We start from the raw sequence: 19,216 nt of genomic DNA, 5'->3' as shown, positions 1-19,216 counted from the left end.
TGAATCTTGCTAGTTTCGATCTAAAACGATGTATCTCGTTGTTTTGAGCCGTAATACAAGTTTTCGCGCAGTTCTGAGAGAAAAAGTTTACACCTTTATCTCGACTACTCTTCGAAGACTTGAAAAATCGATGCTCGTGAATCTTGCTAGTTTCGATCTAAAACGATGTATCCCGTTGTTTTGAGCCGGAATACAAGTTTTCGGGCAGTTCTGAGAGAAAAAGTTTACACCTTTCTCTCGTCTACTCTTCGACGACTTGTAAAATCAATGCTCGTGAATCTTGCTAGTTTCGATCTACAACGATGTATCTCGTTGTTTTGAGCTGGAATAGAAGTTTTCGCGCAGTTCTGAGAGAAAAAGTTTACACCTTTCTCTCGTCTACTCTTCGAGGACTTGTAAAATCGATGCTCGTGAATCTTGCTAGTTTCGATCTAAAACGATGTATCACTTGTTTTGAGTCGCAATACAAGTTTTCGCGCAGTTCTGAGAGAAAAAGTTTACACCTTTCTCTCGTCTACTATTCGACGACTTGTAAAATCGATGCTCGTGAATCTTGCTAGCTTCGATCTAAAACGATGTATCCCGTTGTTTTGAGCCGGAATACAAGTTTTCGCGATGTTCTGAGAGAAAAAATTTACACCTTTCTCTCGTCTACTCTTCGACGACTTGTAAAATCGATGCTCGTGAATCTTGCTAGTTTCGATCTAAAACGATGTATCCCGTTTTTTTGAGCCGGTATACAAGTTTTCGCGCAGTTCTGAGAAAAAAAGTTTACACCTTTCCCTCGTGTACTCATCGACGACTTGAAAAAGCGATGCTCGTGAATCTTGCTAGTTTCGATCTAAAACGATGTATCCCGTTGTTTTGAGCCAGAATACAAGTTTTCGTGCAGTTCTGAGAGAAAAAGTTTACACCTTTCTCTCGTCTACTCTTCGACGACTTGTAAAATCGATGCTCGTGAATCTTGCTAGTTTCGATCTAAAAAGATGTATCCCATTGTTTTGAGCCGGAATACAAGTTTTCGCTCAGGTCTGATAGAAAAAGTTTACACCTTTCTCTCGTCTACTCTTTGAAGACTTGTAAAATCGATGCTCGTGAATCTTGCTAGTTTCGATCTGAAACGATGTATCCCGTTGTTTTGAGCCGGATTACAAGTTTTCGCGCAGTTCTGAGAGAAAAAGTTTACACCTTTCTCTCGTCTACTCTTCGAAGACTTGTAAAATCGATGCCCGTGAATCTTGCTAGTTTCGATCTAAAACGATGTATCTCGTTGTTTTGAGCCGTAATACAAGTTTTCGCGCAGTTCTGAGAGAAAAAGTTTACACCTTTATCTCGTCTACTCTTCGAAGACTTGAAAAATCGATGCTCGTAAATCTTGCTAGTTTCGATCTAAAACGATGTATCTCGTTGTTTTGAGCCGTAATACAAGTTTTCGCGCAGTTCTGAGAGAAAAAGTTTACACCTTTATCTCGACTACTCTTCGAAGACTTGAAAAATCGATGCTCGTGAATCTTGCTAGTTTCGATCTAAAACGATGTATCCCGTTGTTTTGAGCCGGAATACAAGTTTTCGGGCAGTTCTGAGAGAAAAAGTTTACACCTTTCTCTCGTCTACTCTTCGACGACTTGTAAAATCGATGCTCGTGAATCTTGCTAGTTTCGATCTAAAACGATGTATTCCGTTGTTTTGAGCCGGAATTCAAGTTTTCGTGCAGTTCTGAGAGAAAAAATTTACACCTTTCTCTCGTTTACTCTTCGACGAGTTGTAAAATCGATGCTCGCGAATCTTGCTAGTTTCGATCTAAAACGATGTATTCCGTTGTTTTGAGCCGGAATACAAGTTTTCGCGCAGTTCTGAGAGAAAACGTTTACACCTTTCTCTCGTCTACTCTTCGACGACTTGTAAAATCGATGCTCGTGAATCTTGCTAGCTTCGATCTAAAACGATGTATCCCGTTGTTTTGAGCCGGAATACAAGTTTTCGCGATGTTCTGAGAGAAAAAATTTACACCTTTCTCTCGTCTACTCTTCGACGACTTGTAAAATCGATGCTCGTGAATCTTGCTAGTTTCGATCTAAAACGATGTATCCCGTTTTTTTGAGCCGGTATACAAGTTTTCGCGCAGTTCTGAGAAAAAAAGTTTACACCTTTCCCTCGTGTACTCATCGACGACTTGAAAAAGCGATGCTCGTGAATCTTGCTAGTTTCGATCTAAAACGATGTATCCCGTTGTTTTGAGCCGGAATACAAGTTTTCGTGCAGTTCTGAGAGAAAAATTTTACACCTTTCTCTCGTCTACTCTTCGAGGACTTGTAAAATCGATGCTCGTGAATCTTGCTAGTTTCGATCTAAAACGATGAATCCTGTTGTTTTGAGCCGGAATACAAGTTTTCGCGCAGTTCTGAGAGAAAAAGTTTACACCTTTCTCTCGTCTACTCTTCGACGACTTGTAATATCGATGCTCGTGAATCTTGATAGTTTCGATCTAAAACGATGTAACCCGTTGTTCTGAGCCGGAATACAAGTTCTGCCGCAGTTCTGAGAGAAAAAGTTTACACCTTTCTCTCGTCTACTCTTCGACGACTTGTAAAACAGATGCTCGTGAATCTTGCTAGTTTCGATCTAAAACGATGTATTCCGCTGTTTTGAGCCGGAATACAAGTTTTCGCTCAGTTCTGAGAGAAAAAGTTTACACCTTTCTCTCGTCTACTCGTCGACGACTTGTAAACAAATCGATGCTCGTGAATCTTGCTAGTTTCGATCTAAAACGATGTATCCCGTTGTTTTGAGCCTTAATAAAAGTTTTCGCGCAGTTCTGAGAGAAAAAGTTTACACCTTTATCTCGTCTACTCTTCAAAGACTTGTAAAATCGATGCTCGTGAATCTTGCTAGTTTCGATCTAAAACGATGTATCCCGTTGTTTTGAGCCGGAATACAAGTTTTTGTGCAGTTCTGAGAGAAAAAGTTTACACCTTTCTCTCGTCTACTCTTCGACGACTTGTAAAATCGATGCTCGTAAATTTTTCTAGTTTCGATCTAAAATGATGTATTCCGCTGTTTTGAGAAGGAATACAAGTTTTCGCTCAGTTCTGAGAGAAAAAATTTACACCTTTCTCTCGTCTCTCTTCGACGACTTGTAAAATCGATGCTCGTGAATCTTGCTAGTTTCGATCTAAAACGATGTATCCCGTTTTTTTGAGCCGATATACAAGTTTTCGCGCAGTTCTGAGAAAAAAAGTTTACACCTTACCCTCGTGTACTCATCGACGACTTGTAAAAGCGATGCTCGTGAATCTTGCTAGTTTCGATCTAAAACGATGTATCCCGTTGTTTTGAGCCGGAATACAAGTTTTCGTGCAGTTCTGAGAGAAAAATTTTACACCTTTCTCTCGTCTACTCTTCGAGGACTTGTAAAATCGATGCTCGTGAATCTTGCTAGTTTCGATCTAAAACGATGAATCCTGTTGTTTTGAGCCGGAATACAAGTTTTCTCGCAGTTCTGAGAGAAAAAGTTTACACCTTTCTCTCGTCTACTCTTCGACGACTTGTAATATCGATGCTCGTGAATCTTGCTAGTTTCGATCTAAAACGATGTAACCCGTTGTTCTGAGCCGGAATACAAGTTCTGCCGCAGTTCTGAGAGAAAAAATTTACACCTTTCTCTCGTCTACTCTTCGACGACTTGTAAAATCGATGCTCGTGAATCTTGCTAGTTTCGATCTAAAACGATGTATTCCGCTGTTTTGAGCCGGAATACAAGTTTTCGCTCAGTTCTGAGAGAAAAAGTTTACACCTTTCTCTCGTCTACTCGTCGACGACTTGTAAACAAATCGATGCTCGTGAATCTTGCTAGTTTCGATCTAAAACGATGTATCCCGTTGTTTTGAGCCGTAATAAAAGTTTTCGCGCAGTTCTGAGAGAAAAAGTTTACACCTTCATCTCGTCTACTCTTCGAAGACTTGTAAAATCGATGCTCGTGAATCTTGCTAGTTTCGATCTAAAACGATGTATTCCGTTGTTTTGAGCCGGAATACAAGTTTTCGTGCAGTTCTGAGAGAAAAAGTTTACACCTTTCTCTCGTCTACTCTTCGACGACTTGTAAAATCGATGCTCGTAAATTTTTCTAGTTTCGATCTAAAATGATGTATTCCGCTGTTTTGAGAAGGAATACAAGTTTTCGCTCAGTTCTGAGAGAAAAAGTTTACACCTTTCTCTCGTCTACTATTCGACGACTTGTAAAATCGATGCTCGTGAATCATGCTAGTTTCGACCTAAAACGATGTATCCCGTTGTTTCGAGCCGGAATACAGGTTTTCGTGCAGTTCTGAGAGAAAAAGTTTACACCTTTCTCTCGTCTACTCTTCGAGGACTTGTAAAATCGATGCTCGTGAATCTTGCTAGTTTCGATCTAAAACGATGAATCCTGTTGTTTTGAGCCGGAATACAAGTTTTCGCGCAGTTCTGCGAGAAAAAGTTTACACCTTTCTCTCGTCTACTCTTCGACGACTTGTAATATCGATGCTCGTGAATCTTGCTAGTTTCGATCTAAAACGATGTATCCCGTTGTTTTGAGCCGGAATACAAGTTTTCGCGCAGTTCTGAGAGAAAAAGTTCACACCTTTCTCTCGTCTACTCGTCGACGACTTGTAAAATCGATGCTCGTGAATCTTGCTAGTTTCGATCTAAAACGATGTAACCCGTTGTTTTGAGCCGGAATACAAGTTTTCGCGCAGTTCTGAGAGAAAAAGTTTACACCTTTCTCTCGTCTACTCTTCGAAGACTTGTAAAATCGATGCCCGTGAATCTTGCTAGTTTCGATCTAAAACGATGTATCTCGTTGTTTTGAGCCGTAATACAAGTTTTCGCGCAGTTCTGAGAGAAAAAGTTTACACCTTTATCTCGTCTACTCTTCGAAGACTTGAAAAATCGATGCTCGTGAATCTTGCTAGTTTCGATCTAAAACGATGTATCCCGTTGTTTTGAGCCGGAATACAAGTTTTCGGGCAGTTCTGAGAGAAAAAGTTTACACCTTTCTCTCGTCTACTCTTCGACGACTTGTAAAATCAATGCTCGTGAATCTTGCTAGTTTCGATCTACAACGATGTATCTCGTTGTTTTGAGTCGCAATACAAGTTTTCGCGCAGTTCTGAGAGAAAAAGTTTACACCTTTCCCTCGTGTACTCATCGACGACTTGTAAAAGCGATGCTCGTGAATCTTGCTAGTTTTGATCTAAAACGATGTATCCCGTTGTTTTGAGCCGGAATACAAGTTTTCGTGCAGTTCTGAGAGAAAAAGTTTACACCTTTCTCTCGTCTACTCTTCGAGCACTTGTAAAATCGATGCTCGTGAATCTTGCTAGTTTCGATCTAAAACGATGAATCCTGTTGTTTTGAGCCGGAATACAAGTTTTCGCTCAGGTCTGATAGGAAAAGTTTACACCTTTCTCTCGTCTACTCTTTGAAGACTTGTAAAATCGATGCTCGTGAATCTTGCTAGTTTCGATCTAAAACGATGTATCCCGTTGTTTTGAGCCGGAATACAAGTTTTCGCGCAGTTCTGAGAGAAAAAGTTTACACCTTTATCTCGTCTACTCTTCGAGGACTTGTAAAATCGATGCTCGTGAATCTTGCTAGTTTTGATCTAAAACGATGAATCCTGTTGTTTTGAGCCGGAATACAAGTTTTCGCGCAATTCTGAGAGAAAAAGTTTACACCTTTCTCTCGTCTACTCTTCGACGACTTGTAAAATCGATGCTCGTGAATCTTGCTAATTTCGATCTAAAACGATGTATCCCGTTGTTGTGAGCCGGATTACAAGTTTTCGTGCAGTTCTGAGAGAAAAAGTTTACACCTTTCTCGTCTACTCTTCGACGACTTGTAAAATCGATGCTCGTGAATCTTGCTAGTTTCGATCTAAAACGATGTATTCCGCTGTTTTGAGCCGGAATACAAGTTTTCGCTCAGTTTTGAGAGAAAAAGTTTACACCTTTATCTCGTCTACTCTTCGAAGACTTGAAAAATCTATGCCCGTGAATCTTGCTAGTTTCGATCTAAAACGATGTATCTCGTTGTTTTGAGCCGTAATACAAGTTTTAGCGCAGTTCTGAGAAAAAAAGTTTACACCTTTATCTCGTCTACACTTCGAAGACTTGAAAAATCGATGCTCGTGAATCTTGCTAGTTTCGATCTAAAACGATGTATCCCGTTTTTTTGAGCCGGTATACAAGTTTTCGTGCAGTTCTGAGAAAAAAGTTTACATCTTTCTCTCGTCTACTCTTCGAGGACTTGTAAAATCGATGCTCGTGAATCTTGCTAGTTTCGATCTAAAACGATGAATCCTGTTGTTTTGAGCCGGAATACAAGTTTTCGTGCAGTTCTGAGAGAAAAAGTTTACACCTTTCTCTCGTCTACTCTTCGACGACTTGTAAAATCGATGCTCGTGAATCTTGCTAGTTTCGATCTAAAAAGATGTATCCCATTGTTTTGAGCCGGAATACAAGTTTTCGCTCAGGTCTGATAGGAAAAGTTTACACCTTTCTCTCGTCTACTCTTTGAAGACTTGTAAAATCGATGCTCGTGAATCTTGCTAGTTTCGATCTAAAACGATGTATCCCGTTGTTTTGAGCCGGAATACAAGTTTTCGCGCAGTTCTGAGAGAAAAAGTTTACACCTTTATCTCGTCTACTCTTCGAGGACTTGTAAAATCGATGCTCGTGAATCTTGCTAGTTTCGATCTAAAACGATGAATCCTGTTGTTTTGAGCCGGAATACAAGTTTTCGCGCAATTCTGAGAGAAAAAGTTTACACCTTTCTCTCGTCTACTCTTCGACGACTTGTAAAATCGATGCTCGTGAATCTTGCTAATTTCGATCTAAAACGATGTATCCCGTTGTTGTGAGCCGGATTACAAGTTTTCGTGCAGTTCTGAGAGAAAAAGTTTACACCTTTCTCGTCTACTCTTCGACGACTTGTAAAATCGATGCTCGTGAATCTTGCTAGTTTCGATCTAAAACGATGTATTCCGCTGTTTTGAGCCGGAATACATGTTTTCGCGCAGTTCTGAGAAAAAAAGTTTACACCTTTCCCTCGTGTACTCATCGACGACTTGTAAAAGCGATGCTCGTGAATCTTGCTAGTTTCGATCTAAAACGATGTATCCCGTTGTTTTGGGCCGGAATACAAGTTTTCGTGCAGTTCTGAGAGAAAAAGTTTACACCTTTCTCTCGTCTACTCTTCGAGGACTTGTAAAATCGATGCTCGAGAATCTTGCTACTTTCGATCTAAAACGATGTATCACGTTGTTTTGAGTCGCAATACAAGTTTTCGCGCAGTTCTGAGAGAAAAAGTTTACACCTTTCCCTCGTGTACTCATCGACGACTTGTAAAAGCGATGCTCGTGAATCTTGCTAGTTTTGATCTAAAACGATGTATCCCGTTGTTTTGAGCCGGAATACAAGTTTTCGTGCAGTTCTGAGAGAAAAAGTTTACACCTTTCTCTCGTCTACTCTTCGACGACTTGTAAAATCGATGCTCGTGAATCTTGCTAGTTTCGATCTAAAAAGATGTATCCCATTGTTTTGAGCCGGAATACAAGTTTTCGCTCAGGTCTGATAGGAAAAGTTTACACCTTTCTCTCGTCTACTCTTTGAAGACTTGTAAAATCGATGCTCGTGAATCTTGCTAGTTTCGATCTAAAACGATGTATCCCGTTGTTTTGAGCCGGAATACAAGTTTTCGCGCAGTTCTGAGAGAAAAAGTTTACACCTTTATCTCGTCTACTCTTCGAGGACTTGTAAAATCGATGCTCGTGAATCTTGCTAGTTTCGATCTAAAACGATGAATCCTGTTGTTTTGAGTCGGAATACAAGTTTTCGCGCAGTTCTGAGAGAAAAAGTTTACACCTTTCTCTCGTCTACTCTTCGACGACTTGTAAAATCGATGCTCGCGAATCTTGCTAGTTTCGATCTAAAACGATGTATCCCGTTGTTGTGAGCCGGATTACAAGTTTTCGTGCAGTTCTGAGAGAAAAAGTTTACACCTTTCTCGTCTACTCTTCGACGACTTGTAAAATCGATGCTCGTGAATCTTGCTAGTTCGATCTAAAACGATGTATTCCGCTGTTTTGAGCCGGAATACAAGTTTTCGCTCAGTTTTGAGAGAAAAAGTTTACACCTTTATCTCGTCTACTCTTCGAAGACTTGAAAAATCGATGCCCGTGAATCTTGCTAGTTTCGATCTAAAACGATGTATCTCGTTGTTTTGAGCCGTAATACAAGTTTTAGCGCAGTTCTGAGAAAAAAAGTTTACACCTTTATCTCGTCTACACTTCGAAGACTTGAAAAATCGATGCTCGTGAATCTTGCTAGTTTCGATCTAAAACGATGTATCCCGTTTTTTTGAGCCGGTATACAAGTTTTCGCGCAGTTCTGAGAAAAAAAGTTTACACCTTTCCCTCGTGTACTCATCGACGACTTGTAAAAGCGATGCTCGTGAATCTTGCTAGTTTCGATCTAAAACGATGTATCCCGTTGTTTTGAGCCGGAATACAAGTTTTCGTGCAGTTCTGAGAGAAAAAGTTTACACCTTTCTCTCGTCTACTCTTCGAGGACTTGTAAAATCGATGCTCGTGAATCTTGCTAGTTTCGATCTAAAACGATGAATCCTGTTGTTTTGAGCCGGAATACAAGTTTTCGCGCAGTTCTGAGAGAAAAAGTTTACACCTTTCTCTCGTCTACTCTTCGACGATTTGTAAAATCGATGCTCGTGAATCTTGCTAGTTTCGATCTAAAACGATGTATCCCGTTGTTGTGAGCCGGATTACAAGTTTTCGTGCAGTTCTGAGAGAAAAAGTTTACACCTTTCTCGTCTACTCTTCGAAGACTTGAAAAATCGATGCCCGTGAATCTTGCTAGTTTCGATCTAAAACAATGTATCTCGTTGTTTTGAGCCGTAATACAAGTTTTCGCGCAGTTCTGAGAGAAAAAGTTTACACCTTTATCTCGTCTACTCTTCGAAGACTTGAAAAATCGATGCTCGTGAATCTTGCTAGTTTCGATCTAAAACGATGTATCCCGTTGTTTTGAGCGGGAATACAAGTTTTCGGGCAGTTCTGAGAGAAAAAGTTTACACCTTTCTCTCGTCTACTCTTCGACGACTTGTAAAATCGATGCTCGTGAATCTTGCTAGTTTCGATCTAAAACGATGTATCCCGTTTTTTTGAGCTGGAATAGAAGTTTTCGCGCAGTTCTGAGAAAAAAAGTTTACACCTTTCCCTCGTGTACTCATCGACGACATGTAAAAGCGATGCTCGTGAATCTTGCTAGTTTCGATCTAAAACGATGTATCCCGTTGTTTTGAGCCGGAATACAAGTTTTCGTGCAGTTCTGAGAGAAAAAGTTTACACCTTTCTCTCGTCTACTCTTCGAGGACTTGTAAATCGATGCTCGTGAATCTTGCTAGTTTCGATCTAAAACGATGAATCCTGTTGTTTTGAGCCGGAATAGAAGTTTTCGCGCAGTTCTGAGAGAAAAAGTTTACACCTTTCTCTCGTCTACTCTTCGACGACTTGTAAAATCGATGCTCGTGAATCTTGCTAGTTTCGATCTAAAACGATGTATCCCGTTGTTGTGAGCCGGATTACAAGTTTTCGTGCAGTTCTGAGAGAAAAAGTTTACACCTTTCTCGTCTACTCTTCGAAGACTTGAAAAATCGATGCCCGTGAATCTTGCTAGTTTCGATCTAAAACGATGTATCTCGTTGTTTTGAGCCGTAATACAAGTTTTCGCGCAGTTCTGAGAGAAAAAGTTTACACCTTTATCTCGACTACTCTTCGAAGACTTGAAAAATCGATGCTCGTGAATCTTGCTAGTTTCGATCTAAAACGATGTATCCCGTTGTTTTGAGCCGGAATACAAGTTTTCGGGCAGTTCTGAGAGAAAAAGTTTACACCTTTCTCTCGTCTACTCTTCGACGACTTGTAAAATCAATGCTCGTGAATCTTGCTAGTTTCGATCTACAACGATGTATCTCGTTGTTTTGAGCTGGAATAGAAGTTTTCGCGCAGTTCTGAGAGAAAAAGTTTACACCTTTCTCTCGTCTACTCTTCGAGGACTTGTAAAATCGATGCTCGTGAATCTTGCTAGTTTCGATCTAAAACGATGTATCACTTGTTTTGAGTCGCAATACAAGTTTTCGCGCAGTTCTGAGAGAAAAAGTTTACACCTTTCTCTCGTCTACTATTCGACGACTTGTAAAATCGATGCTCGTGAATCATGCTAGTTTCGACCTAAAACGGTGTATCCCGTTGTTTTGAGCCGGAATACAAGTTTTCGTGCAGTTCTGAGAGAAAAAGTTTACACCTTTCTCTCGTCTACTCTTCGAGGACTTGTAAAATCGATGCTCGTGAATCTTGCTAGTTTCGATCTAAAACGAGGAATCCCGTTGTTTTGAGCCGGAATACAAGTTTTCGCGCAGTTCTGAGAGAAAAAGTTTACACCTTTCTCTCGTCTACTCTTCGACGACTTGTAAAATCGATGCTCGTGAATCTTGTTAGTTTCGATCTAAAACGATGTATCCCGTTTTTTTGAGCCGGTATACAAGTTTTCGCGCAGTTCTGAGAAAAAAAGTTTACACCTTTCCCTCGTGTACTCATCGACGACTTGTAAAAGCGATGCTCGTGAATCTTGCTAGTTTCGATCTAAAACGATGTATCCCGTTGTTTTGAGCCGGAATACAAGTTTTCGTGCAGTTCTGAGAGAAAAATTTTACACCTTTCTCTCGTCTACTCTTCGAGGACTTGTAAAATCGATGCTCGTGAATCTTGCTAGTTCGATCTAAAACGATGAATCCTGTTGTTTTGAGCCGGAATACAAGTTTTCGCGCAGTTCTGAGAGAAAAAGTTTACACCTTTCTCTCGTTTACTCTTCGACGACTTGTAATATCGATGCTCGTGAATCTTGCTAGTTTCGATCTAAAACGATGTAACCCGTTGTTCTGAGCCGGAATACAAGTTCTGCCGCAGTTCTGAGAGAAAAAGTTTACACCTTTCTCTCGTCTACTTTTCGACGACTTGTAAAATCGATGCTCGTGAATCTTGCTAGTTTCGATCTAAAACGATGTATTCCGCTGTTTTGAGCCGGAATACAAGTTTTCGCTCAGTTCTGAGAGAAAAAGTTTACACCTTTCTCTCGTCTACTCGTCGACGACTTGTAAACAAATCGATGCTCGTGAATCTTGCTAGTTTCGATCTAAAACGATGTATCCCGTTGTTTTGAGCCGTAATAAAAGTTTTCGCGCAGTTCTGAGAGAAAAAGTTTACACCTTTATCTCGTCTACTCTTCGCAGACTTGTAAAATCGATGCTCGTGAATCTTGCTAGTTTCGATCTAAAACGATGTATCCCGTTGTTTTGAGCCGGAATACAAGTTTTTGTGCAGTTCTGAGAGAAAAAGTTTACACCTTTCTCTCGTCTACTCTTCGACGACTTGTAAAATCGATGCTCGTAAATTTTTCTAGTTTCGATCTAAAATGATGTATTCCGCTGTTTTGAGAAGGAATACAAGTTTTCGCTCAGTTCTGAGAGAAAAAGTTTACACCTTTCTCTCGTCTACTATTCGACGACTTGTAAAATCGATGCTCGTGAATCATGCTAGTTTCGACCTAAAACGATGTATCCCGTTGTTTCGAGCCGGAATACAAGTTTCCGTGCAGTTCTGAGAGAAAAAGTTTACACCTTTCTCTCGTCTACTCTTCGAGGACTTGTAAAATCGATGCTCGTGAATCTTGCTAGTTTCGATCTAAAACGATAAATCCTGTTGTTTTGAGCCGGAATACAAGTTTTCGCGCAGTTCTGAGAGAAAAAGTTTACACCTTTCTCTCGTCTACTCTTCGACGACTTGTAATATCGATGCTCGTGAATCTTGCTAGTTTCGATCTAAAACGATGTAACCCGTTGTTCTGAGCCGGAATACAAGTTCTGCCGCAGTTCTGAGAGAAAAAGTTTACACCTTTCCCTCATGTACTCATCGACGACTTGTAAAATCGATGCTCGTGAATCTTGCTAGTTTCGATCTAAAAAGATGTATCCCATTGTTTTGAGCCGGAATACAAGTTTTCGCTCAGGTCTGATAGAAAAAGTTTACACCTTTCTCTCGTCTACTCTTTGAAGACTTGTAAAATCGATGCTCGTGAATCTTGCTAGTTTCGATCTGAAACGATGTATCCCGTTGTTTTGAGCCGGAATACAAGTTTTCGCGCAGTTCTGAGAGAAAAAGTTTACACCTTTATCTCGTCTACTCTTCGAAGACTTGAAAAATCGATGCTCGTGAATCTTGCTAGTTTCGATCTAAAACGATGTATCCCGTTGCTTTGAGCCGGAATACAAGTTTTCGCGCAGTTCTGAGAGAAAAAGTTTACACCTTTCTCTCTTCTACTCGTCGACGACTTGTAAAATCGATGCTCGTGAATCTTGCTAGTTTCGATCTAAAACGATGTAACCCGTTGTTTTGAGCCGGATTACAAGTTTTCGCGCAGTTCTGAGAGAAAAAGTTTACACCTTTCTCTCGTCTACTCTTCGAAGACTTGTAAAATCGATGCCCGTGAATCTTGCTAGTTTCGATCTAAAACGATGTATCTCGTTGTTTTGAGCCGTAATACAAGTTTTCGCGCAGTTCTGAGAGAAAAAGTTTACACCTTTATCTCGTCTACTCTTCGACGACTTGTAAAATCAATGCTCGTGAATCTTGCTAGTTTCGATCTACAACGATGTATCTCGTTGTTTTGAGCTGGAATAGAAGTTTTCGCGCAGTTCTGAGAGAAAAAGTTTACACCTTTCTCTCGTCTACTCTTCGAGGACTTGTAAAATCGATGCTCGAGAATCTTGCTAGTTTCGATCTAAAACGATGTAACCCGTTGTTTTGAGCCGGAATACAAGTTTTCGCGCAGTTCTGAGAGAAAAAGTTTACACCTTTCTCTCGTCTACTCTTCGAAGACTTGTAAAATCGATGCCCGTGAATCTTGCTAGTTTCGATCTAAAACGATGTATCTCGTTGTTTTGAGCCGTAATACAAGTTTTCGCGCAGTTCTGAGAGAAAAAGTTTACACCTTTATCTCGTCTACTCTTCGAAGACTTGAAAAATCGATGCTCGTGAATCTTGCTAGTTTCGATCTAAAACGATGTATCCCGTTGTTTTGAGCCGGAATACAAGTTTTCGGGCAGTTCTGAGAGAAAAAGTTTACACCTTTCTCTCGTCTACTCTTCGACGACTTGTAAAATCAATGCTCGTGAATCTTGCTAGTTTCGATCTACAACGATGTATCTCGTTGTTTTGAGCTAGAATAGAAGTTTTCGCGCAGTTCTGAGAGAAAAAGTTTACACCTTTATCTCGTCTACTCTTCGAGGACTTGTAAAATCGATGCTCGAGAATCTTGCTAGTTTCGATCTAAAACGATGTATCACGTTGTTTTGAGTCGCAATACAAGTTTTCGCGCAGTTCTGAGAGAAAAAGTTTACACCTTTCTCTCGTCTACTATTCGACGACTTGTAAAATCGATGCTCGTGAATCATGCTAGTTTCGACCTAAAACGATGTATCCCGTTGTTTTGAGCCGGAATACAAGTTTTCGTGCAGTTCTGAGAGAAAAAGTTTACACCTTTCTCTCGTCTACTCTTCGACGACTTGTAAAATCGATGCTCGTGAATCTTGCTAGTTTCGATCTAAAAAGATGTATCCCATTGTTTTGAGCCGGAATACAAGTTTTCGCTCAGGTCTGATAGAAAAAGTTTACACCTTTCTCTCGTCTACTCTTTGAAGACTTGTAAAATCGATGCTCGTGAATCTTGCTAGTTTCGATCTGAAACGATGTATCCCGTTGTTTTGAGCCGGAATACAAGTTTTCGCGCAGTTCTGAGAGAAAAAGTTTACACCTTTATCTCGTCTACTCTTCGAAGACTTGAAAAATCGATGCTCGTGAATCTTGCTAGTTTTGATCTAAAACGATGTATCCCGTTGCTTTGAGCCGGAATACAAGTTTTCGCGCAGTTCTGAGAGAAAAAGTTTACACCTTTCTCTCGTCTACTCGTCGACGACTTGTAAAATCGATGCTCGTGAATCTTGCTAGTTTCGATCTAAAACGATGTAACCCGTTGTTTTGAGCCGGATTACAACTTTTCGCGCAGTTCTGAGAGAAAAAGTTTACACCTTTCTCTCGTCTACTCTTCGAAGACTTTTAAAATCGATGCCCGTGAATCTTGCTAGTTTTGATCTAAAACGATGTATCCCGTTGTTTTGAGCCGGAATACAAGTTTTCGTGCAGTTCTGAGAGAAAAAGTTTACACCTTTCTCTCGTCTACTCTTCGAGCACTTGTAAAATCGATGCTCGTGAATCTTGCTAGTTTCGATCTAAAACGATGAATCCTGTTGTTTTGAGCCGGAATACAAGTTTTCGCGCAGTTCTGAGAGAAAAAGTTTACACCTTTCTCTCGTCTACTCTTCGACGACTTGTAAAATCGATGCTCGTGAATCTTGCTAGTTTCGATCTAAAAAGATGTATCCCGTTGTTTTGAGCCGGAATACAAGTTTTCGTGCAGTTCTGAGAGAAAAAGTTTACACCTTTCTCTCGTCTACTCTTCGACGACTTGTAAAATCGATGCTCTTGAATCTTGCTAGTTTCGATCTAAAAAGATGTATCCCATTGTTTTGAGCCGGAATACAAGTTTTCGCTCAGGTCTGATAGAAAAAGTTTACACCTTTCTCTCGTCTACTCTTTGAAGACTTGTAAAATCGATGCTCGTGAATCTTGCTAGTTTCGATCTAAAACGATGTATCCCGTTGTTTTGAGCCGGAATACAAGTTTTCGCGCAGTTCTGAGAGAAAAAGTTTACACCTTTATCTTGTCTACTCTTCGAAGACTTGAAAAATCGATGCTCGTGAATCATGCTAGTTTTGATCTAAAACGATGTATCCCGTTGCTTTGAGCCGGAATACAAGTTTTCGCGCAGTTCTGAGAGAAAAAGTTTACACCTTTCTCTCGTCTACTCGTCGACGACTTGTAAAATCGATGCTCGTGAATCTTGCTAGTTTCGATCTAAAACGATGTAACCCGTTGTTTTGAGCCGGAATACAAGTTTTCGCGCAGTTCTGAGAGAAAAAGTTTACACCTTTCTCTCGTCTACTCTTCGAAGACTTGTAAAATCGATGCCCGTGAATCTTGCTAGTTTCGATCTAAAACGATGTATCTCGTTGTTTTGAGCCGTAATACAAGTTTTCGCGCAGTTCTGAGAGAAAACGTTTACACCTTTATGTCGTCTACTCTTCGAAGACTTGAAAAATCGATGCTCGTGAATCTTGCTAGTTTCGATCTAAAACGATGTATCCCGTTGCTTTGAGCCGGAATACAAGTTTTCGCGCAGTTCTGAGAGAAAAAGTTTACACCTTTCTCTCGTCTACTCGTCGACGACTTGTAAAATCGATGCTCGTGAATCTTGCTAGTTTCGATCTAAAACGATGTAACCCGTTGTTTTGAGCCGGATTACAACTTTTCGCGCAGTTCTGAGAGAAAAAGTTTACACCTTTCTCTCGTCTACTCTTCGAAGACTTTTAAAATCGATGCCCGTGAATCTTGCTAGTTTTGATCTAAAACGATGTATCCCGTTGTTTTGAGCCGGAATACAAGTTTTCGTGCAGTTCTGAGAGAAAAAGTTTACACCTTTCTCTCGTCTACTCTTCGAGCACTTGTAAAATCGATGCTCGTGAATCTTGCTAGTTTCGATCTAAAACGATGAATCCTGTTGTTTTGAGCCGGAATACAAGTTTTCGCGCAGTTCTGAGAGAAAAAGTTTACACCTTTCTCTCGTCTACTCTTCGACGACTTGTAAAATCGATGCTCGTGAATCTTGCTAGTTTCGATCTAAAAAGATGTATCCCGTTGTTTTGAGCCGGAATACAAGTTTTCGTGCAGTTCTGAGAGAAAAAGTTTACACCTTTCTCTCGTCTACTCTTCGACGACTTGTAAAATCGATGCTCGTGAATCTTGCTAGTTTCGATCTAAAAAGATGTATCCCATTGTTTTGAGCCGGAATACAAGTTTTCGCTCAGGTCTGATAGAAAAAGTTTACACCTTTCTCTCGTCTACTCTTTGAAGACTTGTAAAATCGATGCTCGTGAATCTTGCTAGTTTCGATCTAAAACGATGTATCCCGTTGTTTTGAGCCGGAATACAAGTTTTCGCGCAGTTCTGAGAGAAAAAGTTTACACCTTTATCTCGTCTACTCTTCGAAGACTTGAAAAATCGATGCTCGTGAATCATGCTAGTTTTGATCTAAAACGATGTATCCCGTTGCTTTGAGCCGGAATACAAGTTTTCGCGCAGTTCTGAGAGAAAAAGTTTACACCTTTCTCTCGTCTACTCGTCGACGACTTGTAAAATCGATGCTCGTGAATCTTGCTAGTTTCGATCTAAAACGATGTAACCCGTTGTTTTGAGCCGGAATACAAGTTTTCGGGCAGTTTTGAGAGAAAAAGTTTACACCTTTCTCTCGTCTACTCTTCGACGACTTGTAAAATCAATGCTCGTGAATCTTGCTAGTTTCGATCTACAACGATGTATCTCGTTGTTTTGAGCTGGAATAGAAGTTTTCGCGCAGTTCTGAGAGAAAAAGTTTACACCTTTCTCTCGTCTACTCTTCGAGGACTTGTAAAATTGATGCTCGAGAATCTTGCTAGTTTCGATCTAAAACGATGTATCACGTTGTTTTGAGTCGCAATACAAGTTTTCGCGCAGTTCTGAGAGAAAAAGTTTACACCTTTCTCTCGTCTACTCTTCGACGACTTGTAAAATCGATGCCCGTGAATCTTGCTAGTTTCGATCTAAAACGATGTATCTCGTTGTTTTGAGCCGTAATACAAGTTTTCGCGCAGTTCTGAGAGAAAAAGTTTACACCTTTATCTCGTCTACTCTTCGAAGACTTGAAAAATCGATGCTCGTGAATCTTGCTAGTTTCGATCTAAAACGATGTATCCCGTTGTTTTGAGCCGGAATACAAGTTTTCGGGCAGTTCTGAGAGAAAAAGTTTACACCTTTCTCTCGTCTACTCTTCGACGACTTGTAAAATCAATGCTCGTGAATCTTGCTAGTTTCGATCTACAACGATGTATCTCGTTGTTTTGAGCTGGAATAGAAGTTTTCGCGCAGTTCTGAGAGAAAAAGTTTACACCTTTATCTCGTCTACTCTTCGAGGACTTGTAAAATCGATGCTCGAGAATCTTGCTAGTTTCGATCTAAAACGATGTATCACGTTGTTTTGAGTCGCAATACAAGTTTTCGCGCAGTTCTGAGAGAAAAAGTTTACACCTTTCTCTCGTCTACTATTCGACGACTTGTAAAATCGATGCTCGTGAATCATGCTAGTTTCGACCTAAAACGATGTATCCCGTTGTTTTGAGCCGGAATACAAGTTTTCGTGCAGTTCTGAGAGAAAAAGTTTACACCTTTCTCTCGTCTACTCTTCGACGACTTGTAAAATCGATGCTCGTGAATCTTGCTAGTTTCGATCTAAAAAGATGTATCCCATTGTTTTGAGCCGGAATACAAGTTTTCGCTCAGGTCTGATAGAAAAAGTTTACACCTTTCTCTCGTCTACTCTTTGAAGACTTGTAAAATCGATGCTCGTGAATCTTGCTAGTTTCGATCTAAAACGATGTAACCCGTTGTTTTGAGCCGGATTACAACTTTTCGCGCAGTTCTGAGAGAAAAAGTTTACACCTTTCTCTCGTCTACTCTTCGAAGACTTTTAAAATCGATGCCCGTGAATCTTGCTAGTTTTGATCTAAAACGATGTATCCCGTTGTTTTGAGCCGGAATACAAGTTTTCGTGCAGTTCTGAGAGAAAAAGTTTACACCTTTCTCTCGTCTACTCTTCGAGCACTTGTAAAATCGATGCTCGTGAATCTTGCTAGTTTCGATCTAAAACGATGAATCCTGTTGTTTTGAGCCGGAATACAAGTTTTCGCGCAGTTCTGAGAGAAAAAGTTTACACCTTTCTCTCGTCTACTCTTCGACGACTTGTAAAATCGATGCTCGTGAATCTTGCTAGTTTCGATCTAAAAAGATGTATCCCGTTGTTTTGAGCCGGAATACAAGTTTTAGTGCAGTTCTGAGAGAAAAAGTTTACACCTTTATCTCGTCTACTCTTCGAAGACTTGAAAAATCGATGCTCGTGAATCTTGCTAGTTTTGATCTAAAACGATGTATCCCGTTGCTTTGAGCCGGAATACAAGTTTTCGCGCAGTTCTGAGAGAAAAAGTTTACACCTTTCTCTCGTCTACTCGTCGACGACTTGTAAAATCGATGCTCGTGAATCTTGCTAGTTTTGATCTAAAACGATGTATCCCGTTGTTTTGAGCCGGAATACAAGTTTTCGTGCAGTTCTGAGAGAAAAAGTTTACACCTTTCTCTCGTCTACTCTTCGAGCACTTGTAAAATCGATGCTCGTGAATCTTGCTAGTTTCGATCTAAAACGATGAATCCTGTTGTTTTGAGCCGGAATACAAGTTTTCGCGCAGTTCTGAGAGAAAAAGTTTACACCTTTCTCTCGTCTACTCTTCGACGACTTGTAAAATCGATGCTCGTGAATCTTGCTAGTTTCGATCTAAAACGATGTATCACGTTGTTTTGAGTCGCAATACAAGTTTTCGCGCAGTTCTGAGAGAAAAAGTTTACACCTTTCTCTCGTCTACTATTCGACGACTTGTAAAATCGATGCTCGTGAATCATGCTAGTTTCGACCTAAAACGATGTATCCCGTTGTTTTGAGCCGGAATACAAGTTTTCGTGCAGTTCTGAGAGAAAAAGTTTACACCTTTCTCTCGTCTACTCTTCGACGACTTGTAAAATCGATGCTCGTGAATCTTGCTAGTTTCGATCTAAAAAGATGTATCCCATTGTTTTGAGCCGGAATACAAGTTTTCGCTCAGGTCTGATAGAAAAAGTTTACACCTTTCTCTCGTCTACTCTTTGAAGACTTGTAAAATCGATGCTCGTGAATCTTGCTAGTTTCGATCTGAAACGATGTATCCCGTTGTTTTGAGCCGGAATACAAGTTTTCGCGCAGTTCTGAGAGAAAAAGTTTACACCTTTATCTCGTCTACTCTTCGAAGACTTGAAAAATCGATGCTCGTGAATCTTGCTAGTTTTGATCTAAAACGATGTATCCCGTTGCTT

The sequence above is a fragment of the Amblyomma americanum genome, chromosome 8, assembly GCF_052857255.1.
Source record: "Amblyomma americanum isolate KBUSLIRL-KWMA chromosome 8, ASM5285725v1, whole genome shotgun sequence".
Classification (NCBI taxonomy): domain Eukaryota; kingdom Metazoa; phylum Arthropoda; class Arachnida; order Ixodida; family Ixodidae; genus Amblyomma; species Amblyomma americanum.
Note: the sequence above shows the minus strand (reverse complement) of the source record.